Here is a 16569-nt window from a genome sequence, read left to right as displayed (position 1 = left end):
AGCACCTGCACAAACAAACACACGGACATACAAGTTCGTAACAATAGCCATAGACATAGTTGTTACAACATTATATTTTATAGAGTTATGAACATATATAGCAACCCCGCCGCCCGCCTTATTTAATCTATTCATGTATTTTAAATCATATCCATTCAAACAAAAATCTATTCCTTTATCGACATTGAACCAAGTTTCAGTGATGGCTATAATACTAAAGGGGCGAGAAAATTGTTGCAAATAGTCCTTAATGAAATCAAAATTAGAGTACATACTTCTGCTGTTAAAGTGAATTAATGAGAGCTTCCCGTCTAGGTTAATTTCTTTTTCATATTGTTCCTGAGTGAAATAATTACAATTTTTAACAAAAGAAGAGAGAAAGTTACTTTCAGAATCCATTTCTGGATCTATTATATTATGCTCCTTATATTCACAATCTAGATCAATTACTTTCTGTTGAAGAACTAATTTCAACGTGTCCATGTCATTTCCTGGTGTAATTGATACATTGGTGTCAGTTATACTTGTCCAGATCCTCCATGTTCCTCACTATCAGTACTTTTGCCTCTTCTGGTGTCCCGTTTAGCTTAATGAAAATCTTACAGTTTGTTACCCATGTATGTTGTATTTTACCGTTCTTCTTCAGTTGCCTTGCCTTCCTCGCGATGTCTGCGTTTTTTCGTGTCAGATGCTCATTAATGAAAACGTCCGTGCCTTTCAGTTTGCGTCCTTGTTTCAGCAGTGCGACCTTGTTCTTCCGATTGACAAATCTCATAATGATGGCCGGCAGTCTGTCACTCCTCCTGGGCAGTGAGTGACATGCTTCTATGTGCTCCAGGTCCATCTCTATCCCCTTGCTTTGGAGGAAGGACGCCACCTGTTGCTCTACCGAGCGGGTCTCCTCGTCGCTGGGCTCCCCGACGTTCCCGGCCACCGCGCGCGCGTACGAGCGCGGCTTGATTTTAATACCGCTGATGACCACGTCGTTCGTACGGGTGTACTGCTCCAGCTCATCCACCCGCCGCTCGAGATCCATGATCCGTCTGTCCTTCTCGGCATTTTGGAGGCGTAGCTGTTTTACCTCCTCCAGAAGCCCCAGAAGCAGCTCCTGCTGTGCCCTGACTGCGGCCACGTCTCCGCACAGCGCTCCGAGGGAGGTTTTAATGTCCTCAACCTCCTCTGGTGTTGGGCCTTTCTTGGGTGGCATACTGAAGCGAGAGCACGAGGCGGCCACCACGAGGGACCCGGAAGCGGAATTTCTGATGATGGCGCCTGGCTAGGCCTGCTGGCTGATGGTGGAGCCTGGCTGTGGCCTGCTGGCTGATGGTGGAGCCTGGCTGGGTCTGCTGGCTGTGGCCTGCTGGCTGATGGTGGAGCCTGGCTGTGGCCTACTGGCTGATGGTGGAGCCTGGCTGTGGCCTGCTGGCTGGAATTGTTTGCCATTTTTGCAAACGATTCCCTTATCGATTCCAGTCGCCCCGAATGACGTCACCACGTTGCGGAGCGTCATTTACCTGGCAGGAAACATGGTACCTAAGCGGCTCAAACGCTCAAAAGTTTGATTATACTTTACGAGAACGGATGACAACAGGGCATCTTGCAATACTTGCAAAGTAGATATATCATTTAAGGGAGGAAACACTATGAATATGCAAAAGCATTTGCTCACAAAACACACGATGACCTTAAATGAATGTCGTGTTTTTAATTCCGCTCCGGACTCATGAATCTCAACCCAGCAGCAGCGGTAACGTTTGCACGTCCTCTCCCGTTAATGCGGCAGGTAAATAATCAACTAACAGTGCATATTATGTTTGCGCGATCTGCCTTATTACAAAACCTGCCATTACTGTGCATTTAGGTGACCATGATGAGAGAGACAGACAGAGTCTGGCTGGCTCAGATGCTGGCAGTTCTCACTGCAGTCTACCGGTAGCGTCTCCTTTCAGGCCAGGATAGACGAATGTTACCGAGCAGTGACTACGTTTATGGTAAAAGGTTTGCACCCATTTGCCACAGCAGATGCCCCGATTTTCAGTAAGTGAATGTGTTTAATTGCAGGCAGGGACATTACTGGATATTCTTGTGTAATTGCTACTGAATAATTTATGTTATACTTTGTTATTGCTACAGAAGAATATTTATTTTATTATTTTACATTTACAATTTTTTTTCCTGGGGACCCTGTGACACCCCATTGAAGAGCCGTAGGCTGGATGTCTTAAGATCTCACTGCTGGGTTTGTAAGGCCATGTTACTCCTAAATTTCTATCTTGTTCAAAGAGAAGATATAAAACAAAGTTCTAAGCTAATCGACCTTAGTGTTCTCCTTTTTAAAAAAGAATCGATAAGAGAATCGATAAAGAATCGAATTGTTAAACAGAATCGAAAATGGAATCGGAATCGTGAAAATCTTATCAATACCCATCCCTAATCCAGACTGACAATTGGGACATTGAATGTCACCTCTCCGTTGGGGAGGGGGCCTGAGATTGTCTAAATTGGAGTCTGTTCTATACCAAATGCAGAAAAAAATGTTTTAAGAAAGCAATTAAGTTCATGTTCCAAAAAAATATGATTGTTTGCTTGCAGGACAACAGGAGAGATGAGTCCTCCGTCACAGATGGTGTGGTCAGTGAAGATGGTCGCCTGCAGGTTCAAGCTCATTCCATCTCCAACCCACATCCACTGCCACTGTGCTTAAGGGAAGTTAAAGACTTTCTTCTGCACTTACATTTGGATCACTTCGATCCATGACAGTCATTCAGGCACTAATGCCTGGACTGGAAACAAGCCATCCTTAAAATAATACAACATTCCAGCTCATGTGTTGGAATGAAAAACAAATGTGTTGTTTAAATCAGAGACTGCATTTGTGACAGAACAACAAATATATTTTATTTTGATCATATAAGTAATGTAAGTACAAAACAAACTTGAGGTAGGCCTAAACTTAATTACATCTGCGACTTTGTTTCATTGTAAGATTATAACAGTGAAGGCAATATAATTGTTTGTTGTTCAAGAGAACAGTGTCCAGTATGTTGGCTGTTATACTTTTTTGCATTTGAAAATAAAAGTTGGGCTGATTTTAACATCATTACAAAAAGTGTTGTTAATTATTTTTAATCATATTCATGGTACCACAAATTGATTTTAATTTAGTTGAACTTGAAATGTTTGTCCGTAGGTAAACAATTAGTATTGTACAGTCAGAAATATCAAGTTATTCTTAATACTGCAGACTTGCAATGTATAAGAGTTCCTAACAGTCATCTTAAGTAAGCTTTACTTAGTTTTTTGAGGCAACGAGTTTCCTTAGTTTTTTTGAGTTCTAGGAACTAATGAGGTTGTACACTGTACTCAAAATGAATAAGTTGCCCTAACTTGGTCATCTTAAGTAAACTTGATCCAATTTTTTTGAGTTCTGGGAACAAATGAACTTGTACAGAGTACTCAAAATAAATAAGTTGTCCTAATTTAGTCATTTTTAGCTAAGCTTTACTCAATTTCTTTGAGGCAACGAGTTTCCTTAGTTTTTTTTAGTTCTGGGAACTAATCAGATTTTACAGTGACAACAAGTAAACCTGCAGTCTGAGAGCGAAGTGCTCTAGATATCTAGTAGACCAGGCCAATGGTCAGCTTTAGTAAAACAGAAATAAAAAAAATCTACTAAAACAGAAAATGAAGGAGAGATTGAAAATGCGCAGGAATTTCTAACGTGAATAGCCAGACTGCACCAAGGATAATTGCGGAGAAATAAACACACAATAGCCTTGAGCCATTTTCTCACATGAACTCACTCCCGAGATAGAAAAACTTTTGCGATGGTCACTAATATAGAATGCACATCACATGTCAAACGCAATGCATCTTATTTGCTGTTTCTGATTCAACTGATTCAAAACCTAAATATAATTAAACTGAACTAGATTTAACTGATTTACTTAGAAATAACTCAAGAAGTAAAAGTTATCAGGCTATAGGCTCTAATCCTTAAGTGACATTCAGGTCCACACTCCTTGCCAGTTGGTGGCGGTAATGAACAACTTGCTGTTGTCCATAACCGTGACCCTGACAACCGCATTAAGTTAGTACTTAATGCGGCTCCACTTGCTTTGAAAGGCTTTACTTTAAACTGTACGGCATTGAAAAGTTGACTTTAATCTTACAGAGGTTGTGATGACTTTATGGCTAAATAATGTCAGTAATACACCCACAAATGGAATAATATGAAAACGTAGACAGGTTGTGAATGGTGACTGTTTTTCAGTGCTGAATATCACTAAAAATATGTGCACAAGGAGAAGATTAGGGCAGCAGAGACAGCTGGGAAACACTGCAGGAACAATTTGGACATGACGAGGCTTCATTCGACACGTCACTGCGTCAGTACCTGATTCAGTGGTTTATAAAAGGAATTGAATAATTGGCGGGATTTGTGCCGTGTTTAGGTGATGATTTTGTGCAAGAGATAGCGAACCAGTGTGCGACATAATTAGAGTCAAGGAGCCAGGAAGACAGGACCAGTTCAAATTAGTTCATCAGCAATTCTGCTCCCAGGTCCTTAATGTACATAAGAAATGCACTATACATATTGTTGGGAGAAAACTCTGCAAAAAACCCAGGAGGAATAAAGACACAATGAGACAAAGTTACTTTCTTTGCAAACGTGTACACGGGTGAGCTGCGAAGAACAACTCACACCATGCACAGTGGCTTGGCAATTTTTATAGGCACAGAGCACAGAGACAGTGAGAACAGGATAAGAAAATAATAAACAGATAAAATAAAACAACTCCATATATGGTGCTAGTCTCGTCAGCAGAGAGCTAGGAAAGATAAAACAATCTAAAACAGTATGTCCCAGAAACAATATGTCTTTGCTGGGAAAGTCTAAAAGACACTTCTAAACTAATCTAAACACAGACAAAGGGTATCTTTGCACATTTAAAAGAAGGTAAAGAAACATAGAATCATTTTTCCTCTAACACATATAGTTATAATGATAGACGTTATATAAACGTACCTGTCCGCTGGTGAATAGGGGTGGGGGAAAAGTTCGATACTGTGTAGTATCGTGATATTTTGTTTGCTAATAATGTATCGATACAGGGACAGCAGAAATCGATATTTTGTTGCAAAAAAAGTTTTTGTGAACTGGAACATGCTCTGACTTCAGAGCATGTTGATCAGCTCCTTTTTCAGAGCAAGAATCCTGACATTCCTTCACTGTCCAAATGTGTTTAACTTTTTTATGGCAGCAATAAACATGACAGTTTACTTATTTTCATTTAAGACATGTTTTATTTTAATTAAGTTTAAAACTTTTTTATTTAATGTAAAATTATATTTTGTTTTAATTTACTTTCAAATTCTTCAGTTGCTGAAGGGGCTGCATAGTTTTCACAAATTTCATAGTTCAGAATAGCTATAATTGTACCAGATGGTAAGTTGGACTAGACTGTAATACAAGCCGTTCAGTTTGTCAACAATAAAACTGACTGAAATGAGAGAAAGACTGAGTGTGAGACTTTGTTATTAGATTAAATGAATATTGATAAAGTTTACCTTTATGTACAGACTCTGAATATCGCAAAAATATTTTTAAAAATTGCAACAATATCGTATCATGCATTAAGTATTGTGATAATATCGTATCGTGGGATGTATGGTGATTCCCACCTCTACTGGTTAATTACATAATCAAGTTGAGGCAGGGACCTCACAACACAAGCATACTCCTAACCTTGCACTGTACATTATTTTTTTTTATATTGTGTAATTTTTTTGTGTAATTGTTTTTTATTAGTAAAAAACATTTAAGAAGTCACAAGCAAAAGGAGAACACACAAACAGGAAGCAGTTCATTTTAAGTTGTAGATTTAATAATGAACCCTTCATTTAGCCATCAGTACTGATTAGCCATCGATATCCATCTCGTCATCACTGTCTTTCTCTCCTATATCTATTTCCATTTCATCATCGCTGTCTCTGTGTCCAGGGGCATCAATGATGGTCACGTAGTACTTGCTGGCCTCAAACTTCCACAGAGCGATATCGATGGTGATACCACGCTCACACTCGGCCTTCAGTTTGTCCAGCACCCAGGCGTACTTGAAGGAGCCCTTACCCGTCGGGGGGGGGGGGGGGAGAAGAAATTGGTGAAATTTAAGTCAAACTGGATCACAGTCCAAATATCTACATGGGAAATTTCAATATGGATCCTAAGACACCAAATTTAAGTACACCAAGTGTTCAAATTAACAGGAGCCAAAAAAGGGACATTTAATCAATCTATTAGGTTTAATAGATTTTCCAAAATTATTAAAAAAAAATTCTAAATCATATTGTATGCAAGTCATATTCAGAGGTTTGAATATAAAACAAAGCCCGTGATCCAGCCTGTGGGCTTTGTTTTATACACAAACAAAGCCCACAGGCTGGATTGTTTTACGAATTTATTCTCTGTTCACTGGAGGCCTCAGACCGTCAGACAAAGTGCACATTCACCACCAGCCCTCTGCGCGCGTTAAGCCCCACCCCACATGCGCACACGGCTGTTACACCCTCGTTCCGGGAAGTTGAGGTCAGAGGAAGGCATGCCAACGCCGCCATCATGGACTTTTTAACAGAAACTGTTTTCAAGATAAAATGGATAAAATGTATCTAAATCAGCTGGCAGATGTTCTCACCGACATCTTCAACATCTCTCTGAGCAGTGCCGTCGTTCCCACGTGCCTCAAGGCCAACACCATCGTCCCCGTGCCCAAGAAGTCTTCTGTGTCCTGTCTCAACGACTACCGTCCTGTTGCACTTACACCCACCATCATGAAGTGCTTCGAACGGCTCGTCATGAGACACATCAAGACCCTGCTGCCCCCCTCACTGGACCCACTGCAATTTGCATACCGCCATAACCGCTCAACGGACGACGCCATCTCCACTGCACTCCATCTTGCCTTGACACACTTGGACAAGAAGGACTCACACATCCAAATGCTGTACATAGATTTCAGCTCAGCATTCAACACGATCATCCCCCAACAACTGATCGGAAAGCTGAGCCTGTTGGGCCTGAACACCTCCCTCTGCAACTGGATCCTGGACTTTCTGCCCGGAAGGCCTCAGTCAGTACGGATCGGGAACTGCACCTCCAGCACCACCACACTGAGCACTGGGGCCCCACAAGGCTGTGTGCTCAGTCCTCTGCTGTTCACACTGCTGACTCATGACTGTGTAGCAACACACAGTTCAAATCACATCATTAAGTTCGCTGATGACACGACCGTGGTGGGTCTCATTAGCAAGAACGATGAGTCAGCGTACAGAGAGGAAGTGCAGAGACTAACGGACTGGTGTAAAGACAACAACCTGTCTCTGAATGTTGACAAGACAAAAGAGATGGTTGTTGACTTTAGGAGGACACGAGGCGACCACTCACCGCTGAGCATCAACGGCTCCTCTGTGGAGATCGTCGACAGCACCAAATTCCTGGGCGTGCACCTGGAGAAGGACCTCGGCTGGTCCCTCAACACCAGCTCCCTGCACAAGAAAACCCAACAGCGTCTCTTCTTTCTGAGAAGACTGAGAAAGGCTCGGCTTCCACCACCGATCCTGACCACCTTCTATAGAGGAACTATCGAGAGCATCCTGAGCGGCTGCATCACTGTCTGGTTTGGGAACTGTGCCATATCAGACAGCAAGACCCTACAGCGGATAGTGGGAGCAGCAGAGAAGATCATCGGGGTCTCTCTCCCCTCTATTGAGGACATCTACACCACACGATGCATTCGCAAAGCCACCAGCATTGTGGCTGATCGGACACACCCCTCTCACACACTCTTCACACTCCTGCCATCTGGAAAAAGGTACCGAAGCATTCGGGCACACACATCCAGACTGTGCAACAGCTTTTTTCCACAAGCCATCCGTCTCCTCAGCAAAAAGGGACTGACTGATAAACACGCACACACACACATACACACACACTAACATTATCACTCAGCTTAACTCAACTACCTCAAAACATTGAGACTGGACTGACTAATCAACACAAGCGCAAACACACTGTCCTACACCACCAAACCATCGTACACACCAACCTGTAAATGCTCTTTTGCACAATATTATTACTGGACTTTTTGCACTAACTTCTGCACTTCCTAATTTTTGCTGCTACACTAAGGAATGTTTACTGTTCCTGCACTACCTCAACTCATCATCACAAAACCTTATTATGTTACGTTGTATTTTTTGTTGTTGTTTTTTTTGGTCGCACTGTCACTTGCTGCTCTTGTTTGCACATTTGCACGTGCACTTTGTTGTCTGCTGTCTGATAACAAAAAAAAAGTCATCCTTAGATAGTTAGATAGTTTTTTGTTAATTTATGAGATACATACAGCTTGTGACAAAATTTGATTCGATTTGATTGATGACCCTAGCCTTGACCTTTTGACCTCCCCCCTCCCCCTCCCCCCTTTCCCCTCCCCCACCGGAAGTGTGTAATTTGATCCCCTAAGCGTGACGAATTGCATCCGGAGAAGGGAGGGGGAAACCCCCCGGAAGTGTGTAATTTGATCCCTAAGCGCGCCACCTGTTGCGCCACCTGTTGTTGGAAAAAAAGTAAAAAAAAGTTTTTAGAGGGAGGGAGGGGTCTGCGGCGGGGAGGAGAATAAAAGCAGAGAGGAGGCCGTCACAATTTCTAGGCACAGACGCAAGATGGATCCTTTCATTCTGCAGCCCAGCGTTCCTGTGTACTTGGACGGCGAAGAGATCTGCTCTCCCGAGGCCGCTAGAGAGACAGAGCGGTAGTTAGTTTTCCACAAACTCATAGTCTGAATTCTGTTTCAATATTATGACAATTTTCTCTGTATTTCTTTTTTTTTTTTTTTTTTTTTTTACAATAGCGGATGTAATTTTACTTTCTTAAGCTGCACCGGCGCTTGTAATGGGAAAAAAGAGTGACTTCCTATTGCCTGTAGAGAACCGTTTCTTTCAATAGTATTTTATTTTCCTATAATACAGACGCAGTAAAAAACCTTTAAGATGATCAGCCTAGCAACAAATTGCATTTTTAGGCTACACCATAGCTTGTGATGAAAAGAAGAACTTTCTATCCACTTGTAACCTACAGGCTGCCTACCCCGTATGTGTAAAAATGAATAAATATCCCTTAGTGAATACTTTTCTTTGAATACTACTTTTCCTTTTGAGAGTCCCTTTTACAAGGGACTGAAAAACAAACCATAAAAGATAATTGCCGTGACAGGCGATCTTGTTTCACACACACACACACACACTGCGGGTCAAGGAGGAGTGAGACAGCAGATATCAGTTTTTTCTCAATGCTTATAACCTATAACGCGCCCCCCAAAAAATATTATTATTATTAAAACATCTATATGAGGTAGGTTTTGCGCAGCCTGCTCCTTGTCAGACCAAAGTAGAGAGTTTTTTTTCTTCATTACTTTTACAATGGGTTTTCTCAATAGACAGAAAATGAAAATGATGACACTGAGGAGTCAACAGCCGATATTATCATTGCTTGTAACCCGGTAAATAATTTCGTACATCTCCCCATAAAATAAGCCTTAGTGGAAAAAAGCTCATATTCGAATAAGTTTATTAAAGCACCCCCCTCTGTGGGAAAGAGGTTTTTTTCTCAGAGTCAAGTTTAAACCATGAGGCGAGTTTTGTCAACAGGAGGCGAGTTTTGTCACGAGCAAGAACAACTGTTGCCCATAAAGTAAAACAAATATCCGCCTCTAAGTCGTATTTTACCTTTTTACCTGCCTAGATCACTGTAATAACTTACAGATTCTCTGCCAGGGAAATATAATTTTTGCAAGTGGTAATGCTGTACTTTACTAAAACCACTGAATAAAGCGCAAACTGTCCATCATATTGTTACAGGAATACCTGTGTATTGATTTGCTGATGCATAAAATGTATAAATGTTACCAGTAGATTAAAGTATCGCTTGCACTGCTGGAATTGCAGCGATTAGAACACAGAACTCTCATGAAGAGTACCTATTCAAGCAGTAAAATTGATTTCACTTTTTTATCTGCCAACAAATTAAAGTGATTCCCATTTTCCTTTATTAGATATTAGACAGGAGATGTGAATGTTTAAATGTTTCGGAGCTCTAATGTGCAGCTGTCACCTTAGAACAGCGGCACTCTGCAATAAAAATAATTAACTTGAACTAAAATGTAGTGTTAACCTCTTTATTTGTGTAAGTGTTGCATTTCACTGTTCTGTTTTGGGGTTTGTTTGTTTTTTTATGTTCTTGTGAAGATATGACCTGAGTCACACCGTGCCACTTGGTGAAGAGTGCTGTAAAAATAAAATACGGGAGACATGATGGAATTAATGAAGGCCAGCTGATATCCAGCCTCCCCTAGCACTGCCCTCTGAACCCACTGCTCCACCCCTCCCTTGCAGCTGAGCCTGCCACTGTTCTTTATAGAGTTTTAATTACCATTTTATCACCATCCTTATCATCTGTCTGTGACTGGAGTAGGTGGCACTCATAGGGATCACTTTTGTGGGAAAGAAGTCATATGACCTGTGAAATGCCCTTTTTTAACTTTGAAGTGAACATGCATAAAGCATAAGGCAGGAAGCTGGCCTTAGTGGAGAAAGCTGACAACCACCAATGTAATAGCTGTTATTTCTAACTGGGGTTTTTAAGTCAGGCCAGCTAATGCAAAGAAAGCCTGGCTGTGTAAGTGTGCAGTCAACCCCTCAGGCCACTAGTGTTTATTGATAATATTACCTCTGATGGAAGTAGTCACATCATGCATGGGGCTGTACTCTGCTTGAATTCAGCCATATGCTGCAAAACTCTTTGACCCTTCACAGTGCAAATGGATAATTAAGCATTCTACCAAAGCAACCCAGGAGTTTCTCAAGGTAAAGAAAATGGATAGTCTTCAGTGGCCAAGTTAGTCACCTGATCTCAGTGTAGTAGAGCAGCCTTTCTGTTACTGAAGGCAAAATTGAATACAGAAATACAAATAAACAAGCAGAAACTGAAGACAGCTGCAGTAGCCTGGAAGAGCATCTCAAGAGAGGAAACACAGCATTTCATGAACTACAGGCGTTCTAGCCTTATGGCAGTCATTGACTGCAAGATTTTACATACAAGTAAAAATATAAGTAAAATATTTTAAAAAGTCATAATATTTAAAATGATGTTAGCTTGTTGAATTACTTCCAAGTCTCTGAAAATGAAGACATAAGTATCAAAATGGTTGTAAGCACTTAACAATGTATGTAATAATTTAGTTTTGAATAATAGATGAAAGCCTGCGCTTCAATCACATCTTTTTTTTGTTCATTTAAGTTCTGCTGTGGTGGTGCACAAAGTCAAAATCACAAAAAAAAGTCATTGTCCAAACATTAATGGACCCAATTAAGGTGGTGACACCATTTCAAAATTGGCACCCAAAAACCCCCCACAGTACCTACAAATTAGTTTTGTTTTCAAGCTTGCTGTAAAAATTAAATCAAATTAGCTTTTTAAAATTAAGTCACTATTAGTCAAGTTTCAGATTGTGTTAATTAAAGAAACAAATTCCCAATGTATGATGATTATTTAAAAGTGCATTCTTATATTTTCAGGCAAGAAATACTTTACTTTTATCTTCAGTCAACATGAACTTTATTGTTTAAGGACCATACTTTTGTCTCCATATTTTCATCAGTCATAAATTTGGCTGGAAAAGCATCACACCATTTGCTCTAGTAAAAAGACTCTTGTGTGCCTGAGTAATTTCTGATTTATTCTGGTTATTTTTTACCACAGCATCACTAGATGTTCTTAGATGAGGAACATGTGCTTTGTCTGACTCATTTTTCTTTCTGCCTTTAATCATTTATCTTGTAAAAGTCTACAGCTGAGAATGTGGTACTCGACCCTCTTGGACATTTCTTTTTCTTTCTCAGTGCAGATGAATCAGTGATTTCTGTGCATTAGATATTACACTGCTCCTGTACGTTAATGCTCCTTTGTGTGACAAGACCTGAAAATTACACTGATTGCTTTTCAAATGTGAACATGAGATTGCATGTAAATATAACTGCGGGCAATTTCCAAGGTTGAAATGTTAATGCAGTCAAGTTGAAATTCACTGAATCACACCAAGAGAGTTGTGATATTGTGCAGAGAGAATACCCTTAGATGACACATGTATATGTAAAAGTAGGTGTAATTGTCCACATCGCATAATAACACTGGGAATGACTAAGAAATTCAAATTTAATTAAAATCATTGCTAGTATAAAATTATTCAGGCTAAAAAACCCCAAAACAAAACGCATTACTGAAAAAAAAAATCTTTTTTTTTTGAGTTCAGATAATGTATTTTCTAGACTTCTGTATATGGACTATGTATCTTTTTTTCTTTTCCTTCAGCTTTCAGCTCCAAGTATTAAGAAATAATATTATAGTATAAAGAAATGTAGTAAAACTAAGAGGATGCATTTTTTTTTATTAGGAACTTGTAGGCTTGATAGGCTAAACAACATTTATTTGATAGTTGGAGTAACTTTGCAGGCTTTGGATAAATATTAGTTTGGTTAGACTGCGGACCTTTTAAAAGCGTCAGCTGAGACTGAAGAAGTGACTTGGATGAGTGACGAAATGTTTCTTCCACTGAAAACGTTACATTCAGATGAATGTAATCAACTTTTTGGGATTTCCTTACCTGGATGATTGAGCAAGCATTAAGATACAGTAGTTCATCTTTTGGATTGGATCACATGTGCCAGCCTTTGCTCCCCATGTGTGAGTGAGCCTTGGCCACCCATGACCCTATCATTGGTTCACCACAGTTTCGTTCTTGGATCACTTTTCTTGCATTTTGACCACTGCAGACTGGGAAAACCCCATAAGAGCTGCAGTTTTAGAGAATCTCTGACTCAGTTAGTCTAACAATCACAATTTGGCCCTTCTCGGGCTCGCACAAATGCTTACACTTGCCCATTTTTCTTGTTTCTAACACATCAACTTTGAGGAGAAAACATTCACTAGCTCCCTAATATATCTCACCCACTAACAGCTATCATGATGAAGAGATAATGTGTCACGGCGAGTGAGAGGAGCCGTGTGGAGGAAATGAAGGAGGATCCAAATGCAGGCAGTCGTGAAGGTGTAAAGGTGGTTTATTGAACATGAAAGTAAATACAAACGGCAAATGGAGCTAGAACTAAACTATACTGGGATAAACTAAACTACAGAGCACAAACCTTAATGAGAACGACCAGAGGAGAATGATGAAGGACAGCAGGGAGAACACACGGGTGAGACACGGTAGAAACGCAGATGAGGCAGGGTGGAATACACAGACGGACCAGCAACAACAATGACGGAAGACATGACTTAAATACACAGAGAACCACAGGGGAATTACACACAGGTGGTGGACACAGCTGGGAATAATCAACAAGACGAGACAAAGGTAAAACTGAACACACTCACATGAGACCCAGACCTTCACAATAAAACAGGAAATGAGAACACCACACCAAGACGCAGACCTGACACTGAGAGACAGACAGGAAATGACATATGAAACTAAACCCACATCGTAAACCCAGATAAACAGAAACATGGAACTCTAATAATAGAAATCATAATCATCACCATAACACGACAAGAGAACAAGAACACAATCCCTGATGCAAACTTAAATCAAAACACAATAAACTCAAAATACTGGGTCCAACGGACCCAGAACCGTGACATAATGAGTGTTATTCACTTCACCTGTCAGCAGCCACAATGTTGTGCCCGATCATTGTATTTGAAATCTGGAGAACACCCAACCCTTCCTTACAGCAAATTATCTTTGCTGCCACAGTGTGGCCTGAGTCTTTTTCATGTCACAGTGTTAAACAAAGCCTGCAAAGTTACTCCAACTATCAAATAAATGTTGTGTTTAGCCTATCAAGCCTACAAGTTCCTAATAAAAAAAAATGCATCCTCTTAGTTTTACTACATTTCTTTATACTATAATATTATTTCTTAATACTTGGAGCTGAAAGCTGAAGGAAAAGAAAAAAAGATACATAGTCCATATACAGAAGTCTAGAAAATACATTATCTGAACTCAAAAAAAAAAGATTTTTTTTTTCAGTAATGCGTTTTGTTTTGGGGTTTTTTAGCCTGAATAATTTTATACTAGCAATGATTTTAATTAAATTTGAATTTTTTAGTCATTCCCAGTGTTATTATGCGATGTGGACAATTACACCTACTTTTACATATACATGTGTCATCTAAGGGTATTCTCTCTGCACAATATCACAACTCTCTTGGTGTGATTCAGTGAATTTCAACTTGACTGCATTAACATTTCAACCTTGGAAATTGCCCGCAGTTATATTTACATGCAATCTCATGTTCACATTTGAAAAGCAATCAGTGTAATTTTCAGGTCTTGTCACACAAAGGAGCATTAACGTACAGGAGCAGTGTAATATCTAATGCACAGAAATCACTGATTCATCTGCACTGAGAAAGAAAAAGAAATGTCCAAGAGGGTCGAGTACCACATTCTCAGCTGTAGACTTTTACAAGATAAATGATTAAAGGCAGAAAGAAAAATGAGTCAGACAAAGCACATGTTCCTCATCTAAGAACATCTAGTGATGCTGTGGTAAAAAATAACCAGAATAAATCAGAAATTACTCAGGCACACAAGAGTCTTTTTACTAGAGCAAATGGTGTGATGCTTTTCCAGCCAAATTTATGACTGATGAAAATATGGAGACAAAAGTATGGTCCTTAAACAATAAAGTTCATGTTGACTGAAGATAAAAGTAAAGTATTTCTTGCCTGAAAATATAAGAATGCACTTTTAAATAATCATCATACATTGGGAATTTGTTTCTTTAATTAACACAATCTGAAACTTGACTAATAGTGACTTAATTTTAAAAAGCTAATTTGATTTAATTTTTACAGCAAGCTTGAAAACAAAACTAATTTGTAGGTACTGTGGGGGGTTTTGGGTGCCAATTTTGAAATGGTGTCACCACCTTAATTGGGTCCATTAATGTTTGGACAATGACTTTTTTTTGTGATTTTGACTTTGTGCACCACCACAGCAGAACTTAAATGAACAAAAAAAAGATGTGATTGAAGCGCAGGCTTTCATCTATTATTCAAAACTAAATTATTACATACATTGTTAAGTGCTTACAACCATTTTGATACTTATGTCTTCATTTTCAGAGACTTGGAAGTAATTCAACAAGCTAACATCATTTTAAATATTATGACTTTTTAAAATATTTTACTTATATTTTTACTTGTATGTAAAATCTTGCAGTCAATGACTGCCATAAGGCTAGAACGCCTGTAGTTCATGAAATGCTGTGTTTCCTCTCTTGAGATGCTCTTCCAGGCTACTGCAGTTGTCTTCAGTTTCTGCTTGTTTATTTGTATTTCTGTATTCAATTTTGCCTTCAGTAACAGAAAGGCTGCTCTACTACACTGAGATCAGGTGACTAACTTGGCCACTGAAGACTATCCATTTTCTTTACCTTGAGAAACTCCTGGGTTGCTTTGGTAGAATGCTTAATTATCCATTTGCACTGTGAAGGGTCAAAGAGTTTTGCAGCATATGGCTGAATTCAAGCAGAGTACAGCCCCATGCATGATGTGACTACTTCCATCAGAGGTAATATTATCAATAAACACTAGTGGCCTGAGGGGTTGACTGCACACTTACACAGCCAGGCTTTCTTTGCATTAGCTGGCCTGACTTAAAAACCCCAGTTAGAAATAACAGCTATTACATTGGTGGTTGTCAGCTTTCTCCACTAAGGCCAGCTTCCTGCCTTATGCTTTATGCATGTTCACTTCAAAGTTAAAAAAGGGCATTTCACAGGTCATATGACTTCTTTCCCACAAAAGTGATCCCTATGAGTGCCACCTACTCCAGTCACAGACAGATGATAAGGATGGTGATAAAATGGTAATTAAAACTCTATAAAGAACAGTGGCAGGCTCAGCTGCAAGGGAGGGGTGGAGCAGTGGGTTCAGAGGGCAGTGCTAGGGGAGGCTGGATATCAGCTGGCCTTCATTAATTCCATCATGTCTCCCCTATTTTATTTTTACAGCACTCTTCACCAAGTGGCACGGTGTGACTCAGGTCATATCTTCACAAGAACATAAAAAAACAAACAAACCCCAAAACAGAACAGTGAAATGCAACACTTACACAAATAAAGAGGTTAACACTACATTTTAGTTCAAGTTAATTATTTTTATTGCAGAGTGCCGCTGTTCTAAGGTGACAGCTGCACATTAGAGCTCCGAAACATTTAAACATTCACATCTCCTGTCTAATATCTAATAAAGGAAAATGGGAATCACTTTAATTTGTTGGCAGATAAAAAAGTGAAATCAATTTTACTGCTTGAATAGGTACTCTTCATGAGAGTTCTGTGTTCTAATCGCTGCAATTCCAGCAGTGCAAGCGATACTTTAATCTACTGGTAACATTTATACATTTTATGCATCAGCAAATCAATACACAGGTATTCCTGTAA

Source organism: Rhamphochromis sp. 'chilingali', assembly GCF_963969265.1.
Source record: "Rhamphochromis sp. 'chilingali' genome assembly, chromosome: 17".
Classification (NCBI taxonomy): Eukaryota; Metazoa; Chordata; class Actinopteri; order Cichliformes; family Cichlidae; genus Rhamphochromis; species Rhamphochromis sp. 'chilingali'.
The sequence above is the reverse complement of the archived record's forward strand: the minus strand, read 5'-3'. Positions refer to the sequence as shown.